The 20,369-nt window shown below is 34.3% G+C and overlaps 1 protein-coding gene across 2 annotated transcripts in view; it reads left to right on the top strand.

The window, feature by feature from the left end:
• The first annotated feature begins 207 nt into the window (after positions 1-207).
• The window catches only part of zmiz2 (zinc finger, MIZ-type containing 2), a 55,913-nt gene continuing 35,751 nt past the window's right edge, over positions 208-20,369 (top strand). For both annotated transcript variants that reach the window (XM_073829454.1, XM_073829452.1), the window contains exon 1: positions 208-808. The gene's annotated coding sequence lies outside the window, so the exon portion shown is untranslated. The remainder of the gene's footprint in view (positions 809-20,369) is intronic.

The raw sequence follows: 20,369 nt of genomic DNA, 5'->3' as shown, positions 1-20,369 counted from the left end.
TTAAAGTGCCCTTCATTGAAGAATCCACTATATATTTCATTCACCATCGAGCGCAGCGCAATCGTCACCTTTCCAAGCCTCGTTCGTTTGTTCGTTCGATCGCTCAACGCTCCATTAATCGAGTCTCGCATTCGAGGGGAAGTCAGTCAGCTGGGGAGGGCGATGAGGGGGTGAGTGACAAAAAAAAGAGAGAGAGAGAGAGAGAGAGAAAGAAAGAAAGAACGAACGAGCGAAAGAAAGAAAGCAAGCAAGAAAGAGAAAAACTGCCTCTCTTTCTTCCGACAGAGCACCTCCATCCCCATGATCTCATGAATAAATTATAGCGACTCATTGTGCAATAGAGGGAGGAATGCAGTCGAGCAGACTCGGCGCGCACACATACACAAGCACGCGCGCGCAGGAGCAGCAGAAGAAGAAGCAGCAGCAGCACGAGAGCAGCCGAGACTCTTTGGATTTACACAAAAACATTTCGTTAAAACACACAAATGCTGGGAGACCGAAAGCCTAGGGCGTTTTATTCCACAACATATGGATCGCAGAAATAGAAATCCGACACATTCACGCATAATATGATCCAGTTTTAACGGTTTTAACGTACTCGCACTGCTTCCGATTTCTGAGGTAACGTTAACCGTAACGTTAGATATCCAAGAAAAGGCAGAAACGGCGACGTTTTTTATCGGTTTCAACGCGAAAATAGATCCTCACCTTTTGTTTCTGAACATTTCGAGAGGATTTTCTTACAAGGAGAGCTGAACACGGAATCAAAGCCAGCCAGCAGATCAACCTCGGGCAGCCGGAGTGGAAGGTGAGGACGGATCATTAGTGCTGTCTGGATGATCTCTTTTATCGTATTACGTTTTCCTACGTGATTTACATTGGTTTTATTGTATGTGCACATGTGTGTAGCGATATTCAGTGTGATCCAAGACCCAAAAGACTAGCTCTCAATCACGCTTAGCGATTTGAATGGCCCTGTTCAGTCGTTTCCTGCCTTTCTTTGGGTTTAACTTCTTTATTCCAACTGTCAGATTGCTAATATTCAGTCATAAATGTACAGTGCCCTTAAATGATTAAACATAGGAGGGATGAACCCATGCACACAGCTTACAGCTGAAATGCCTCTTGCTAGAGCATGAATTGGGTGAGCAGTCAGGGTTGTTTGTCTCTAAAATGTGTGAAAGACTGAAATGACACTATAAGTCGACTCAGTCTGGGTTTTTGAATTGCTTTAGGCTTCTGCTTGCTTTAACACTCATGCTATGAGTTATGCTTATTGTCTGAAATATGTGTGAAATAACCAGCCAGACAGTGAATCTCAGTTTGAGCTGGTGCACTCTCAGTTTTTCCTCAATGCAAACATGGGTTTAAATGTGGTCAGGTCTGATCTGGTGAGTGCAATGTGTGGCATTATATAGTACAGCTGTTATTAGATCAGTTACAGTGTTGCCTGTCACAGTGATCATCACTTCATTGTGGCTCTTGTGAATAACAAACTCTGAATTTTGTCACAGGTTAGTATCAGTGTGTGTGTGTTAAACACATGCTTGTTTTCCTGGTTTGAGCTGTCTTTTTAGGGATCTGAGCTGAAACCGAGTTGCTCTAGATACACCGGGGGGTTTTTGCCTGTCGCATCACAATACCTTGTGCATTAGCATCATGATAGAGCGCTCCACCCAGATGCTTTACATATTGGCAGCACACCTACAGGCAGGTTGGTGTAGCGGGAGGCGTTTTAGGCCGGCAACGACACAGCAGGTGAGATGGACAGATGGTGAAGGTGGTGCACAGAACCTGTGTGTTTACGGGTCACAGACCAGGTAGGCGACAAATGCTGCATGCCGCCCGTCCCTAGGGGTCAAACGATGGCCACAGACATCCCTCTGCTGATTTTCTATTTTTTTTTTAACCCCTGATTTGCATGCGTTGTGTCATTCAAAAGCACTATCGTGTGATAGATCACTTAATTATTATAAGAACCTGAGCCATCTGCTATTCTGGACAAACAGCATTGGGTGTTTTTTTTGGCTTTTTAAAAAAGAAATTGTAACATAGTCATGAATATTTCACTCAAAACGTTTGCATTTTCTTCTAATGCGCTCTATGTGTCGAGGAAATGTTTGCTAAAAGCACTTCTCGTCGTGAGGAGTTAGTCAATAATTGATGGCAGGCCGGCTTCGGCAGTGTCAAGTAAAGCTCCGGTCCTAAACATGAGTGTCATGGCTTTGTGTGGCCTCTCTCTGGGGATACAGGCCTAAGCTTAATATTATTAAATGTGCTCTCAGTTTGTACGGCACATTCTGTGGAATTATTGGGTAATATTTGCGTACAAGAGTGTACAGAGATGGATTAATATTTGAAAATGAAGAAAATAACAGCCATAAATGTGACTCTGGATTGCAAAACCAATCTATATTTGTAGCAATAGCCAGCAATGCACTGTATGGGTAAAAATGATCCATTAAGTTATTCATCCATTAAGATATTAAGTATAGATCATATTCCATGAACATATTTTGTAAACTTTATTTGGACAACTTTAAAGGCAGTTTTCTCAATATTTTGAGTTTTTTGCACCCTCAGATTCTAGATTGTTAAATAGTTGTGTCTCGGCTCAATATTGTCCTATCTTAACAAACTATACATCAACGGAAAACACATTTAGTCAGCTTTCAGATGATGTATCCCAATTAAAAAACAAAAAAAACATGATTTATGTTTTGTGGAATAGGGTCACAAATATTAGTATTGTACATATAGTTTTATTGTAAAACAATTATTTCTATTCCAGTTTGTGTATTTTTACAGTGAATTTACTTCTAATAAAAGATTTTATAATTTAAAAAATAGTAATATTTTCTTTAATATTTTAATTAATTAAAATAACAATGTTTTTTATTATTACTGCTTTTATTGTTATTATAAAATAAACACATTATTTTGTAGTCATATTTATAATCAGAACAATTTTGGAAATGAGACAGCCAAAAATATTACTATTGTAAATGTATAGTTTTACTGTTAAATAAACAATTTTTTTCATATTTATACAGTGAAATTACAATAATTAATTTCTGATTTATTTCTTCTAATATGTTTATTCAGTAATAATAGCAACAACAATAATAATAATAATAATTACTAAAATATAAAGTACTGTTAAATGAATTTTTTTTGTTCCCAACTTTTGTATCAAAATTACAATAATATTAATAACTTAAAAAATATATATGTGCATTTTTATGAATATCATTGCAAATTTGTATTTTTACTTTTAAATAAAATTATTATATTGTTTTTATTTCCAACTCTTGTATTGGTATTTAAATTACAACAATAATAATAATTACTGAAATGTAAAATATATTCTTTTTTTATGAATATCAGTTTTGTAAATTGACAGTTTTACTGTTAAATAAAATTGTTATATTGTTTTTATTACCAACTTTTGTATTTGTATTTAAATGACAACAATAATAATTACTAAAATATAAAATATATATGAACATAAAATATATTCTTTTTTTAATGAATATCAGTATTGTAGATTTACAGTTTTACTGTTAAATAAAATGATTATATTGTTATTACCAACTTTTACAAACATTTGTATTTGTATTTAAAAAACAATAATAATATTTATTTAGTAAAAAAATACTAAATAAAAATATTTAATAAATACTATTTAGTAGTCATATTATTTATAATCATATTGATATTTTATCAGAAGTATCGATCTGTCTATACATTAAACTTTTAAACAACCCTTTTTTATTTGGTTCGAGTTTATACGTAAAATTGGATTAAAAATGCAGTTCGATTTTTATTTTCAAGATGAAAACAAGTCTTAAGCATTCAATGTAGTAAGCATTATGTAACATGCTAGTGTTTGTCATTGCATAATGCATTTAATTATGCATTATTAGTGTACAGCATGTACTGTAAGATAGCTGCAGTTCTTCGTGCCATCTAAACAGCGTTTGACACATGTCCCTGTCATATTTCTGAGTTGACAGTCGTGACTCATATCAGTCTTTTCATCTGACTTTAATTGTCTTGTTAATGATTAGTAGCGTCCCCGCACGTGTCTCAGCTGTAACGGTAAGCCACTCCATTAGCAAGCCGTGTCTTTGAGGACAGGAGCTGCGTTTTAAAATAGAGTCATTGCACCGGGAAACCTATCGCTTTATTTTTTAACCTTGGTTTGTGCAAACACTGTGCTTGACCTTGGCTCCGAGTGGGAGTGTGAAGACAGCAGTTTTGTAGGGGATGTGTCAACAGAGGCCCTTCTGTACGAACAAAAGGATGAGCAGGTAATTTAATCCAGACCTCACACAATGACGGATAAAAAGCCGTCCGGGAAGAGCGATTCCTTCACATGTAAATCTCTTTGTGTTATTTTAGCCTATTTGAGTTTTTAATTTGTTCAGAATGACTTAATCACAAACTATTTTTTGCGGTATGCATACTGTGTACATTTTCTCTATGTGACTTATTACTTGAGTCAATGCATAAGCTAAAATGTGGTGTATAAATCCAAAGCACACTGCGTCAGACTGTATCCCACAATGCAATGTGCTCAACCTGACTTTGAATGAGTCAGATGTGAGACTGCACGATTAAGCAAAATAAAACAGAAATTGCGTATTGGCTTAGTGCGATTACCAAATAGCAAACATTGTGATTTAATTAAATAAATAAATTCCCACGTTTCAGAGTGAAACTCTTTTATTTGCGTACACTTCCTGATCCGACGTTTTCAGTGTCTTCGAGTGCCACTTTTGCTTTTGGGACGCAACATGCGTCTTCCCATACTTGTAATGAGAAGCCCTTATAAACCAGCTATTGTCAACAATAAGGAAGATTTAAAGATCGCAATAAAAGACTGATGGATTAACGAAGAAAATAAGACTATATATTTTTATTGTAATTTTATCTTTGTACTCTGAAACATATTATTTAAGACATATTTTTTAAACAGTAAATATGTTTTAAATGTTTTATTATTAAAATACTATATTATAGTCATTTTGATAATCAGAAATATTTTTCTATTTGCAAAAAAAAAAATACAATTACCAAAATAAAATTTTTACCACCTTAAAGTCACGATTTTATGAATAAAATAGCATTTTTTTTTTAATATTACAATTTAAACCATTATTATTATTATTATTATTATTATTATTATTATTATTATTATTACTAAATACATATATTATTTTGTAGTCATATTAATATGACAAAACAATTTTGGAAATAAGACAGCCATAAAAATAATATTACTATTGTAAGTTTATAGTTTTACTGTTCTTTTTTTTTTTTTTTTACAGTAATTATTTTCTTTAATATTTTATTCAGTAATAATATATATATATAAACAAAATATATTTTTTTTAATGAATATCAGTATTGTAAATTTAGTTTTACTGTTAAATAAAATTATTTAATATTTGTATTTAAATTACAATAATAATAATAATATTAATAATAATAATAATTATTATTATTACTAAAATGTAAAATATATAAACATAAAATATATTCTTTTATGAATATCAGTATTGTACATTTATAGATTTACTGTTAAATAAAATTATATTGTTTTTATTTCCAACTTTTGTATTTGTATTTAAATTACAATAATAATAATAATAATTATTATTATTATTTGTTTTACTAAAATATAAAATATATATAAACAAAATATATTCTTTTATGAATATTAGTATTGTAAATTTACAGTTTTAATGTTAAATAAAATTATTATATTTGTATTCCCAACTTTTGTATTTGTATTTAAATAATAATAGTTATTATTATTATTATTATTATTATTATTACTAAAATATAATAAGTCTTTAATATTTTTATTTGCAGTATTCGTAATAAAGAAATTAAACAAAATAATTAATTAAATAAATAAAAATATACTAATTTTATATAATATAACATAAATAATACTATTTAGTAGTCATATTTTATAGTCATACTGATATATTACCAGAGCTATCGATCTGTCTATACATGGATGTCTAAATTTTTAAATATGTTAATAAACTATTCAGCTGTATTTAGAGTAATTTTCAGTCACAATTTTTACTCCTTTTACTTAAGTTTTTATTCAAAATTGAGTTAAAAAATGCTAAATTAGCTTTTTTCCTTGTTAACTCAATGGCACTTTCTGAGTTTAACGTACTACGTAGTGAGGTTAAGTGTTACTTAACTTGCGTGTTCTACAGTATGCTATTATCACATGTCAATTATAGCTTTAGAAATGCAGTCAAATCTTTAAACTAGACATGTATTGTGTTAACGTTTGTCCTGGTGGTTGGTACGGTTGAGCGTTGCTTAGTGAGAGTAATGCTCTAGATCGCAGCAATAAAAGCACACACAGACAGTTTCGCGGCCATGCCCTCTCGTTTCTGTCTGCCTCACTGTTTCAGTACTCTGGGGGAGTTTCTTTTTATATCCGCGGAGTGAGCAATGCACACAGTGTTGAAATCAACGTCCCTGCCGCACGTATGGATCTAGCCAGGCTATATTTGGTGCACTGAAGCATGGCTTCAAAAAACCCTTCCCTTACGTCAATTTCCTCTGAGTTGTATGTTCTGCGGTCATCAATTGCGGCGGATTAAATGTCTGAGCGGTCCTAGAAACCGTATGAAGCGCGGACCCCTGCGGTCCGCCTGGGGAGAGATGTGGTTAAAGGATTTAATGGGATCACATGACGGCAGAGTAAAGGGGGCTGCTTTGTGATTAAACATTAAGATGTTGAGGTACAGATCAATGCAATCGATGTTCGAGCCGCTCCGTTTTTCCCTCTCTGGCGATGTCAATGGCTAACCGCTACAAGACGCAGATTAATAAAGGCTTTCTGTTGTTGAAATGGACTAAATGACTCTGAAATATAGCTAACGTGTGGAACGTGCGTCAGGAAGGAGATCTTGCATTAACACTGTTCAGACATCGCTCAGGCGGCGTGTTAACAGGCGGTTGGCGGCATTACAGAACAGCCTGAAGATCATCGGATAGGCCTGGCTGTAATCCGCCTGCGTCCTGCCTGCTGTTTTGCCCCTGCAACCAGTGCATAAGAGGACAGGCGCAGAGACGAGTAACCTCTTATTGACTAGCTGTGTGCATGCTAGTGCTGCTTTATTACCTCTGCCGGATCAAAGCTAGAGGGCAGAGGTCATAAACCTGGATAAATCTCCTTTCGGTTTTTTGCTCCCCCCCCCTTTTACCGCACACATTCTCCCGACAGACAAATTAGACGTTTCGCCTTGTTGAGGAACGTTTTGGAAATTGCTGAAGTCAGATTGCAGGCTGCCGGACGGGGTTTGCCAAAAGTGTCAAGACTTGTGGCTGTCCTCGGATGATTAGCATTCCCAAACGGCCATCTGATAACGTCGGCACTGAGATCCACACCGCATCACCGGTGGCTTTGTTAGGGTCCTACAAACATTTTTCCCTAAATTTTATTTTTATTAACTCCGTTAAAGTAGTTACATTTATTTAAGTAGTCAAAAACATGTTTAATAAATTAAATTAATTTTTAAAACTTATACAAACAACAATTTATCAAAAGTTGAACATTTTAGGGCCCTATGAAATCCGTTATTTTTCCTAAATTCTGAATTTTCCTTAATGTCTTTTTCTGAATTTCATTTGAATGGTTTAATTCAATTTTGGTATTCAAAAAGTTTGACTAATTTGAGTAGCAGAATTGAATTTTAGTAGTCAAAACCATGTTTAATAAATTAAATAAATTTTAAAACATATGCAAACAATTTATTTCAAGTTAAACAAAGTTTAACATTTTTAGGGGCCTATAAAATGTTGTTGTTTTTTTAGTTTTCAGTATTTTTTCCCAAATTCTGTCTTCCTTTACATTTGGTTTTCTGAATTCTATTTGAATGGTTTAATTAAATTTTGATAATCAAAAAGTTTGCCTAATTTAAGTAGTAAATTTTTTTTTTGTAGTCAAAAATATATTTAATAAATTAAATTAATTTTATTAAAAGTTGAACAAAGTGTAACATTTCTAGGGCCCTGTGAAATCTGTTTTATTTTTTCATTTATTTTATAGATAAAAAATTCTGTGTTTTTCCTAAAAAAATAATGTAATTACATTTTAATAGTTTAATTATAAATTTGATAAGCAAAAGGTTTGCCTAATTTAAGTTGTAAAATTACATTTTGTAGTCAAAAACACGTTTAATACACTAAATTATTTTTTTAGCTTTTACAAATGTCAATTTATTAAAGGTTTAACAAAGTTTACCATTTTTGGAGGCCCTATGAAATCAGTTTAATTTTTTATTTGTCCTTAATTCTGTATTTTCTAGAGCTGCAACTAACGATTATTTTAATAATCGATTAATCTGTCGATTATTTTTTCGATTAATCGATGAATCGGATAAATAAAAAACAAGGGATTTACAACCCTTTATTCAAAAACAGAACTAAAATCTTTAGAAAGTGCACGAACATGTTGCTCCTTGAACTGTTATAATAATAATAATAAAATAAAAATGGACTAACACAAAAAACATACACATGTATGCTTTACATCTGCCAAATATATAGACTAAATAAACTAAAATTACTATCCGTCAAGACAGCGGATTGCTGTGGTGTACATGCTGCATTTCCCATCAAGAAGCCTCTCAAATTAAATTCCTCAGTGCGCATTAAAAAAGTCATGTGACTTTGCACGCTGGAACGGGATAACTTGACTAACTTTCTGCTACATTCATTCTGCCATGGCGGTGTTTAGTGTTCTGCCATCAGCAGCGACCAGCTGGAAGAGTTCCGCATTCAAATGCACGCAAAACTGGCCTCAAAGCCCCAGCAAAAGTATTACCATGAATGTGTCAAGGCAAAAATTAAGAAAATATTCGAATTACTTATTAATAAACTAGTATTTTCTGATTCAGTGTTGCAAAGATGAAATTGACGATCCTGCCATCTGCTCATTAATGCCTAATGCATCTTTATGGATTAGCTAATGAAACAGTTTTGTTTTCGATTTTAATTATTTCGTTTTATAGTAAAATAATAATTTAAAGCTTTCTATAGATAATGTGTTTGTGAGGCAATTACCTGGGTTTCGGTTAATTATTGTGAAGCGCTCCTGTTTAAACCAAAGATATCAAGCGTATTCTGTTTGTTTTCTTTAAGAGCACATTTTGTTGATACTGTTAGTAGTACACACAAACTAAGGTAGACCCTTTACAGTTCCGGCCCGGGTGGTAAATTACTCTTACCTTTATGAGCAAAAAAGAAATTCCACATTGCACTGGCATCTCCATGTCCTGCAAAGCGCGCTTCTCTCCGCACAAACTTTGGAATTATCTTGATTGAATGATTAAACTAATATTGTGATATGTTTTAAGTTTTTTATATCAATGGATTTTAATTTAAATCGCGATGAATTAAGCAGGCTTTTGATCTGTCTGCCGCTGTTTGCTAGGTATAACTTTAAAAAACAAAAACTTGAATTTAACAAACAAAAAGTGTTCCAAATATATCTCTAAATTAACTTTATAAACTAAAGGAACGAAAATAAATGTAATCACTTTGCTATTAAAAACAGCAGCTGTGTAATGAGGAAGAGAAAGAGAAAAAAAGACAGTCGGACTGGAAATTCAGTCGGCCAAAAATTGATGAGCTGTCGGACATTTTTACAAGGAATGTTTGTTTAATAACCTATATAATATTCTTAGGCTACTTTCTTAATTAAATATATTATTTCTTTGATTTATTTTAGCGTTTTTAGGCTGCTTGTTCGCTGACTGAAGTGTAGGCTATATATAAAAAAACAACGTGCCACCGTCACAGCCCTATTCAAAACTGAGACGATTTCACCTCAGCAGAGCTCCTTTTTCTCCTTACGGTTGTGGTATGTTTTCGACACATTATACAGACAGACAGTGTTACAAAAACTATAGAAGTAGTTTTCTCCATCTCCACTATCCAACGACCCGTACAGCAGCTGTTTTGCGATCGAGCATTGGCTGCTGTGAAAGTACGCTAGCCAAAGTAGGCTTAAATATCAAACATGTTTGATATAAACCGGGGCAGCATATATATATATAATGTAGAAACGGTGCTTTATGCTCAAATGTTCCAGTTTTGCGCATAAGTTAAATTCGCATTTTTGGATGGAAACACAGCTTATGAGGTGCCGAACTCTGCTGGCATCAGTGCGGGAGAGAGACCGAATGTGTCCACTCCGCTCTGCGCTCAATTATTTTTTTAATATATATAATAACAACCAAATGTCTCTGCGTCGCGCGACACAACGAATCGATTATGAAATTCGTTGCCAACGCTTTTAGTAATCGATTTTATCGATTCGTTGTTGCAGCCCTAGTATTTTCCTTTCCTTTTCTTTCCGAATTCACTTTTAATGGTTTAATTAAATTTGGATAATCAAAAAGTTTGCCTAATTTAAGTAGTAAAATTAAATTTTGGTTGTCAAAAAACATAAGATTTATTATGTGTAATCACTTGAATTCTTAAAGCTTTAACAGTCTAATAATTTATGCACATTTTTACATTAGCTGATTTTTTTTTTGCATTTATATTTATAAAATTGTATTTATTCATTAATTTATTCATTCATTCAGAAATTCTGAGTTGTCTGTATTTTTCTCAGTTTCTAATTTAATAATGATTTTTTTTAAAAAACGTTCTATTAAATAAGTATAAATATATTTCTGTCACAATTTCTTTAAGTTAAACTCAAAGTTAAGTTCCATGACATTCCGCATTATACAGTAAATTCCGTTTTCATTCCTGGATTCCTGAATGCCTTGATTCTGTCCATATTTTTTCCTGCTTCGTACCTTGCGAATGGTGAAAGGTGGCAAGCTCCTTGTCCACGAGCAAAGCTTCTCCTTCAAAGGCCTCATCGAAAAACGGAAGCACATCTAACGGGATTAAAGGAGGAGAGATGATTCCACAGCCCGTCATTTCAAAGACTCTGGCGTGAGTAGTAAATTCCACCTCCAGAGGTGTATAGGGGGTTGTAATAGATGTCAGAGATGGACGAGCGCACCGGCGGAGTGGGGGGTGGACGCGGAGCGCTCTGTGATGGGGGCAGGTAGCTCTTTCCCTTTCAGAGCAGCTGCCGTTTGCTCTGCAAATTGATGTTCTTCACTCCCCCCGTATGTTTGGATACGCAGGAATAGCTTTGATCTCTTTGGGGCGGCGGGGCGCTTTCTTCTTTTTTGACCACTCACGCAAATTGCTCCTGTAGGGACTGTGGCCCGAGGACTGTTTATTCGGCTGCAACCGCAGAGAAAGGTAAAGACACTTTGTCTCGGATATCAATGTGCAAGGGTCGCAGGGGTCACCCCAGAGTACCTTTCCACCAGCTGCTAGGAATCCTGGGAATGTCAGTTAAAGGGGTGCTCATGTAGACAACAAGCAGCTAATGGTTTCTCTCTCTCACGTGATTCAAGCGCACAATTAGCTATCTGTGGTCATCCACATGTCCATATGCTATGTCCCGCCAGATTGTGCAAAGACTTCTGTGAAAAGATGCTTGATAATAATGCATTGTGAATTTGTTTCAGGAATATTCTAGTTTACTATGTAGTTATTCTGGTTTCAATATAAGTTAATGTCCATTTTGGAATGATGCTGATTATACTCTTAAAAATTTGGATACTTCCAAATTCTTCTAAAAAAAGACATGCAAGAAGATGGGAGTGAACTTCGTTAAACTTGAGCACTGCCTTTTTAGTTGTTACATGCATTAGACGCTACAAGAGATGTGAGTGCAACAGTCAAACGCGTCCGTGTTTACATGGAAAAAAACAATGGAAAACCAGGGCAATCGAATGAAAAACTACTACTGTCTGATATTTCATATTTTCATCATGATGACAGGCTGAAAGCTGCTGTTCTTTGTTTTACAGAACATTTAGTTAATAATAGTCTACTGGTGTTATACCTTCAGTCAGTTTGAATTTGAAATACCTTGACTTTTGAGGATTTTTTTAAAGCATTTTCCTCGTTTTATTTCTGAACACATATGTTTAAGACAGGTTTGTACAAGATGTAGTTGTAGTTTATGCATCTTTTCTGCAAAGATATTTAACAAGTGATTTGTTTAACATTTGCATCATGTTGACAACTTCATGTGTGGTGCGCAGTCATTTTGAATTTGAATTACCTTGACTTTTGAGGGTTTTTTTTAAGCATTTTCCTCAAATTATTTCTGAACATATTATATGTTTAAGACAAGTTTGTACAAGATCTAGTTTTTGTAGTTCATGCATCTTTTCCGCAAAGATATTTAACAAGTGATTTGTTGACAACTTCATGTGTGGTACACTTGGAATCGAATTTTCTTTAACTAGAGGGTAAATGAAGAAGAAAGTTACTTGAATCATGTTGTAGATACATTTTTAAATTGACTAGTTAAATATCTTTAAAAAAAATAGAGAATCGGTCACAAAATCAAGATGTTAATTTTATGCCATATCTAATATATATGGTTCAAAGAGGTTAAGATGTCCACGTCAAAAGAAATTTACATAAGTAATTTTATGTCCATAGTAAGCACATTAAATGTAAGTGACGTGTGTCTACTTTTAAGGTTACAAATAAGTTTTGGAAGAATGAAATGTCAGAATTTGGATAGTGGTAAATTGTAGAATATTATTCATTATTAAAATGTCGTAAATTTTTGTTACAAACAAGATTGTTACACTGAATGAGATTTTTGTGGGTGGGTGTGTGTCTTTAAATTAGGGAAAATTGTATTACAGGTTTATCATTTTTTACAGGTTTATGGCATTCAGTGTTATTTTAGATTTTTTATTTATTTAATTTTTATTTTTTAGAAAAATTACATTTGTATTATTTGTTACTATTTTTCAATAATATTTTTATATTTTCAGTTTTAAGTTATTTTAAGTTATTTTAAGTTTACTACCTCTATTACATGCTTTTGTCATCATTATTATTATTATTATTTGTTATTATTATTAGTTATTTATTTTTAATGTTTCATTTTAGCTTTATTTTTATATCAGTTTTATTAATTGTAATACTTGTTTTAATTGTGGTAGTTGCCAAAGAAAATATGTCTAATCATATTTTTTTAAATTAAATTTGATATTTAGTTTAATTTGACCATTATTTCAGTTAACAGACATTATTTTTAATAGTTTTAGTTAGCAGTAACAACAGTTGCATTAGGTTGCAAAATTGTGAAGTTGGGCATAACCAAAAACCAAAAAAATTCAAAGACTGTTCACTCCTATACTTGAATGAATGAGAGAAACTGCAATGCGCAATATGGCGGAATAATCCCGCCTTCTAAATGAAAGAGTCTGTCGCTGCAGTGGCCATTAGAAGCACCGATTCTTATAGAAACCTGAGTCTGGGCCAGTCAATGCACTTTGTGGCTGCCCATGTGCATTGGCTGGTCTAGCTTGAAAAATAAGCTTTTTAAATGCTTTTTGAGCATAATAAGCTACATTCATGGGGCAGTTTATTTCCGATTTTGTTGCTGATTTGAAATATGTAATTTAATTGTGAGTTCAGCAAGCAGTTTTTGAGATTTCAGGATTCTTCCATTCATTTAGATAGGACTTTGTCTTGGATAACGTGCCCAGAGGTGTTGCAAATATGGTTGCCGAGAGGGCCTTTGGTATAACTTTACAGAGAAAAGCTAAATAAGCTTTAGTAAGTCATGTTAACATGCATATAATATCTTCTGGATGCACTGTTGACATATTAGGTGTTATAACATTTATGAATTGGTCTCATTGTAACTCATATTATTTTTAAAGAAAGGGACGCTATTATTTGCTCCAGCCAACTAGTTTGTGAGAAGGTGTGAGGCGTCGATTTCCGCCTCTTATTTTTAGGTGACTGTGGTGACAGCTGGTACAGATAAGGAGGATTAGATGCTGTGTTCAATGTCTTGTAATACACACTCTCAAATACACTACTGTATTGGCGTTTGGCCACCTGAGAAAAGGCTTAGACACACTATGGCAGTTCAAACACCAGGCAGCAAAGTGTCTCTCCCTCTCTAACTTCTTTTATCCTTCCTTCAGGCACCGACGGCCCTCACAAAAAGAAACATATTTGTATTGACAGCTCTGAACGTTTCTAATCTCGTGTGCCTCTGCCAGAGGGACACAGAGTGAGCATCCTCTTTTTGATAAGTCTCTCCGTCAAGGGAGTTTTCTGACCTCCCAATGCAATCTGAATGGCTTTGTCAGATTTTTTTTTTTGCTCGCTCTTAAGAAGAACAAGCAAGCGAACCAATAGCTCAGTGAGTATGTTCACCTGAAAGTGAAATTTGTTGCTCCAAACTTGACTTGTATTCCTCTGGGTAGCACAAAAGATGTCTAGATGTACAGTGAAAGTCAATGGGGTCCAATTTTGTTTTTGAACAGTTCTTTAAAATATCTTCTTTTATGTTCAGCAGATGAAATTATCTTACAGGTTTGGAGTGACATAAGAGTGATTATAGTGAGTATAGTCCTGACACTCATTGAGTTGTGATGCGTATTAAAGCATGAGCTGTCGTTCTTAAAACAAGCCACCCGAAAACTGATAACACCAGAATCAGATCAGAATGACGACAAGGATATGCGTCGCTCCGGCTCATGCAGGAAAACCGGACGCGTTGTCAAAATGAATCTTTCCTGCGGTCTCATCTGCAGTGTCAGCCGCTGTCTAATCTTCCCATCAGCCCGCGCCAGGCTCTGACGCAGGTCCTCTGCCGCTCTGCCCTGCCACAAGGCAACTCCCCAAACAGGCTTGTTTCCATCTAATCTGGCCACCAGAGAGAAGCGCTCTATGTCATCATTCACACCCTCCATATGGCGCAGCTCCCTGTGTGAGGACGGTAAGGCGCAATTCATCTTTATAAGGACAAAAAGAGGGCGGGGGGGTTGGTGAGGACCCTAGCGCACCAAACACACAATATTGTTTGCCATACAGCGTAATTTTACAAGATTATTCAGAGGGACTGTGTTTGCTGAGTTGTTGTAAAAGTGGTAAATCTGAATAAAACAATTTAATATATATTTTAATGTATTATAAATTATATGTATAAATAAAATATATATATATTAGTGTAAAATAATATATTTATAATTTATTATATGAATAATGAAACAATAAATAAAATATACATTATTATGAATGTGTACACATTATTAATATTATATATATAGAAATATAACATATAATGTCTATTATATTATTTAAATAGTTTTATTGATTTTAGTTTTACTGATTATAAATTAGCATTTTACAGTTTTTTTATGGATTTTTTTCTTTTAATTTTATAATAATTTTATAGCCTAATTGTCTAATTCTATAATTCAAAAAAATAAATATATAAATGTTGACAATAAATGGTAGATAGAATATTACATACTATGTATGTAATAAATAAAATATATGTAAAAATATAAATAAAATAAATTTAAATTACATTTTTATATATTTTTTAAACAGTTTGAAGGATTAAACTGTTTAAAAACTGATTAAATGGTAAAATAATATAACTTAATTTTATAATTCTAAAAATTGTAGTTTTTAACATATATGTGACCCTGGACCACAAAACCAGTCTTAAGTCGCTGGGGTATGTTTGTAGCAATAGCCAAAACTACATTGCATGGGTCAAAATTTTTTATTTTTATTTTATGCCAAAAATCATCAGGATATTAAGTAAAGATCATGTTCCATGAAGATTTTTTGTAAAATTCCTACTGTAAATATATCAAAATGTAATTTTTGATTTGTAAAATGCATTGTTAAGAACCTAATTTGGACAACTTTAAAGGTGATTTTCTCAGTATTTTGATTTTTTTTGCACCCTCAGATTGCTGATTTTCAAATAGATGTATCTCGGCCAAATATTGTTCTATCCTAACAAACTATGCATCAATAGAAAGCTTATTTATTGAGCTTTCATATGATGTATAAATCTCAGTTTTGTAAAATTTTACCTTATGACTGGTTTTGTGGTCCAGGGTCACATATGTTGACAATAAATAATAGAATATTACACATGTGTAAGTAGAATAATAAATTATATATATAATTTGTTTTTAAAATTTTAGAATAATTTTACAATGAAATGTTCTGAATTTCTTTATTCTAGAAAATAATATATGTATATGTGGACAATAAATTCTCTCTCTATATATATCTATATACATATGTAAAATGTTATATATATATATTTTTTAACATTTTACATATATAAATTAAATTTTATTACATGATTAAATTGTGTAATAATCTCGGAGTTTTGTAATTCTAAAAAGTTTTATGTGTGTTGACAGTAAATAATGATATGCTTATATAAATAGAATCATAATTAATTTTTATTTTTAAAGATTTTTTGAATTAAAAAATAGAATTTATATATATGTGGACAGTAAATTTATATATATATATATATATATATATATATATATATACCGTATATATGTTTTTGTTATATTATAATTTTATATATAAGTTTTAAACAGTTTTACTGATTAAATAAAATTTTACTATGATTAAATTGTATAATAATCTCTATGAATTCAATTTACTATATTGTTAATTAGTGTTACTGTTTTGATTTCACACTTTAAAATGTTATATTTTCATTTTGTCTTGTCAAAAGAATCTCTAACTTGGTTTAAGAGCTAATAATTAATTGCGATGATGTGTGGAGTAAAAATCTATTTTTGTCATCATGCCTTTCTATGTGGTTCAGTTGATCATTTGCTTAGTAGTGCGCCACAGCTTTTGAGTCTGATTTGAATTACAGGCAAATCGATCTGCGACATGAAATTCTGCTTTCGGCCGAACCGTGAGTGCACATATGGCTCTCACAACCCTTCCCTACCAAGGCTAGTTTTCTGCAGTAATGAGCCGTTCCTCCGGTTCCTCTTCAGGCTGTGTCAGCGGCGGCGGCGGTGTTGTCTGGTTAGTGTGGAGTGGACACAACCAAGCAAGGTCACTCGGGTTAATGGATTCTCTGTTCTCAGTGACAGGGACACCGTGGGTTCTGATAGATGCCTCATTAGCCCCGCGTCTCTATCCTGCCTCTCCGCTTGCCTTCTGTGAACGAACAAAGCCCAGTCTGATTGTTGAGACGAGAAAGTTGTTGTGCAACCGACTGGCGACTCGTTTACAGCAACAGACTGTGTCTTCATGCTTTCACTTAATAATTTACTGATTGGCATCGGCTGAAATGGCATGTTTGTTCTTGCTTCTTGTTAGTGAAGGTTATCGTTTCCCCATGCACCCTTGCCAAGACTTTGTTATATCCATAATTGATATGCAGCCCAAGTCATGGGTTCTTCGTAGAGTTGCTTATTCTTAGAAAGCACCTCTGAAAGGAGTTGAAATGCTCATTAAATGGTCATTTTTAACTTTCTCACCTGGATGAACAAGCAAGATGCAAGTTGTGATTCTCTTCAGCAGCACCACCCAAAAAAGGGACCTGTTTTAACTTGCTGTTTCATGTTTCTTAAGTATCCCTAGCTAGATTTGTCACACTAATGCTTTTAACACTCTGCGTTTTCTGGGTGAGAACAAAGGTGACTGGCGTTCAGGCCCCACATTGCCCTTAGTCCCGGCTGGCAGGATGACAAGGTGAGAGCAGTCACAGCGACTCCCGCAGGCTGTTGGACCAGAACGGCTATAAGCCAGCATCACCTCTCCGTCTGCTCATCACAGACAAAGCGAACAGGGTGTCGGGTTAGGTTGACCCTTAACCCACTGTCTTTATCACAAGCTGACTACTGTATGCTCCGTCCTGCAGTGTCATACCTTAAACTTTTTGCCAGTCTGCTGGCTCGCGAGTGTGCCGGAGCCGGTTCCAGAACTGGGCCAAATGAAATCCACACCATACAAGCTGAAAGCCGCTCGAACCTGCTAGTCTTGAACCAGGAGCCAGTACAGTCAGAGGTCAGGATCAGGAGAGCTGCTCACTGTTGAAAAGTTGTATTTTCTGTCTCCCTCATAATTGCTCTCATTACCTTTTTTTTTTGCATAGGAAAAAAAAAAGTTTAGTCAATGTTTCGTCTTGATATTCATTCATTTTACACAAAATGAAATACAACTACACACATTTATTTTTTTTAATAATTATATATATATATATATTTATTTATATATTATATATATTTTTATTAAAAACACATTTCAATTGTATATTTACATGTAATCTCTCTCTCTCTCTCTCTCTCTCTCTCTCTCTCTCTCTCTCTCTCTCTCTCTTTCTCTCTCTCTCTCTCTCTATATATATACATACATCGCCCCTGCCCCGCCGCAGCAGCAACCCGCTTGTACACTGAATCACACTATATAGCCAGAAGAAATGAATGCTTTCAATTTCCGCATCTTTACTTATTTTATTATTATGAGGAAATAATAATTACAGTGAACGCCAAACGAATGAACTAGTTCGTTTACATTAATAAATGAGGCATACAAAAACAGCAGAAAAAATTCAAAATAATTTTAATTAAATTAGATTAAATAAACTACACCAAATATGCCTTTTTCATGGTTTTACCATAACGAACCGAGCTTGGAACAAAAAACAAGAGAATATATTTTTTTCCCCCATCAAAATACAAATGTACAATACAAAGCCTATACATTATAAATAACAGTTTATCATTCAAATGCATTGGGAATATGGAAACACTTGGATTTGTGCCGAATTACTAGGGGTGGCACGGTACATGAAAAACAACCGAACCATTCGGTTCGCTTGTCTCGGTTCGGTGCGTGTGTGCGTCGCACGGTTCAACGGTTCAACGCATGCGCAATGTAGCCTCGTGAGTGTCCTTTTTGCACCAAATAAGAGGTGTGTGTAGACATAGAGACAGTAAAAGTGGAGTGCTGCAGGTTACGTCACGTGTAGAAATGGCAAGTGGGAGAGATAAGGAAGGCTGCCCGGAGTTGGAGGATGCGCCAGCTATGATACGCTGTTCATCCAACTTGGCTGTGCTTTCAATTTTATTAAAGGAAAGGATGATGCTGATTGGTTGGTTCATGTCACATGGCCTGCGGTGAGCTTGCGGAATTTTGAAAAGTTGAGATGTTTTTATCTCGATGCGGCGTGGACGCGCCTGGAAAAAAACGAGCGTGTCGCACCGCGTCGCTTCCATTACGAGTGCATACCACGCGTCTACATTTGAAATAACAAACTTGAGTGCGCAAAAGAGGCTTCATGCGAACGGCCCCTTAGCCAGGTCAGTTGTGTGGGAACATTTTGGATTTCATGTTACCTATGATGAAGACGAGAATAAAAGAATAGATCGAACTGAGACTGTGTGCAAGCATTGTGGAAATGCATATAATATGCTAACGGCAACACTTCTAATTTGTCAGTTCATCTGAGAAGACATCACACCAGTGTGTTTGTAGACATGCAAGTTAATTCTTCAGTTCAATCTTTGTGCAAAAAAGGCACATAAATTCCTGTGGAGATACACATTGTCCTGTTTTTGCCAAATAAATGAAAAGCATGTCATCAATGTCTTCTCTATTGCTGTATCAAATCTCCCCTAGCTTTCCTCAGAGATGGTCTCAATAATGTGCTTAAAGTCAAGTCCAATTCAGTTTGTGCATGATTACATGATAAAACTTTTTTTTTAATAATGTATCCTAAATTGTGGATAATCAAGCTATGCCAAAACAAACTTCTGGAGTGTTAAAGATTAAAATAAAAAAAATAAAAACAAGAACCGTACAGAACCGAAAACCGTGACCTAAAACCGTGATACGAACCGAACCGTGGGTTTTGTGAACCGTGCCACCCCTACGAATTACAGAGGTATGTGAGCCCAACGCCTGCTATTTTTAGTTTCGCTTTGTTTTGGATTCTTAACTTTATATATTTTGTTTCATTCCTGTTCTGTTCTGAATACCGTTACATTTAGATGATTCGTTTTGGAGTCAGGGTAACTAACTTATAGCTATGTTTATAGTGTTTATAATGATTAATACATAATAATATTCGCTTGATTTGGTATTATTTCTGATATTACACTTTCTCTCTAAACATTCCGCTGCTCATTAAATGCATTTGGAGAGAGTGGGTTAAGCAGTAAGCAATCAATGAGAGCGATTTTGAACTTAAAGCTGACTGGTCGAAAATATGTTAAGGACCACACACATCCTCCAGATACATGCCAGATACATACTCCAGATGCACTGTCACGATCTAATGCTCTTGTTAATCTTTAAAAATCCGGCTCAAATTAAGCACTGGTCGAAACGGTAGGCTACAATTAATTAATTCGTTATGAATTATTATTTACAACAACCATCCCGCACTCCCGCCCTCTCCCCGCCCCCCGCGGACG

Source organism: Garra rufa, chromosome 23 (genome assembly GCF_049309525.1).
Source record: "Garra rufa chromosome 23, GarRuf1.0, whole genome shotgun sequence".
Taxonomy (NCBI): Eukaryota; Metazoa; Chordata; class Actinopteri; order Cypriniformes; family Cyprinidae; genus Garra; species Garra rufa.
This window is presented reverse-complemented; position numbering and strand designations above follow the sequence as displayed.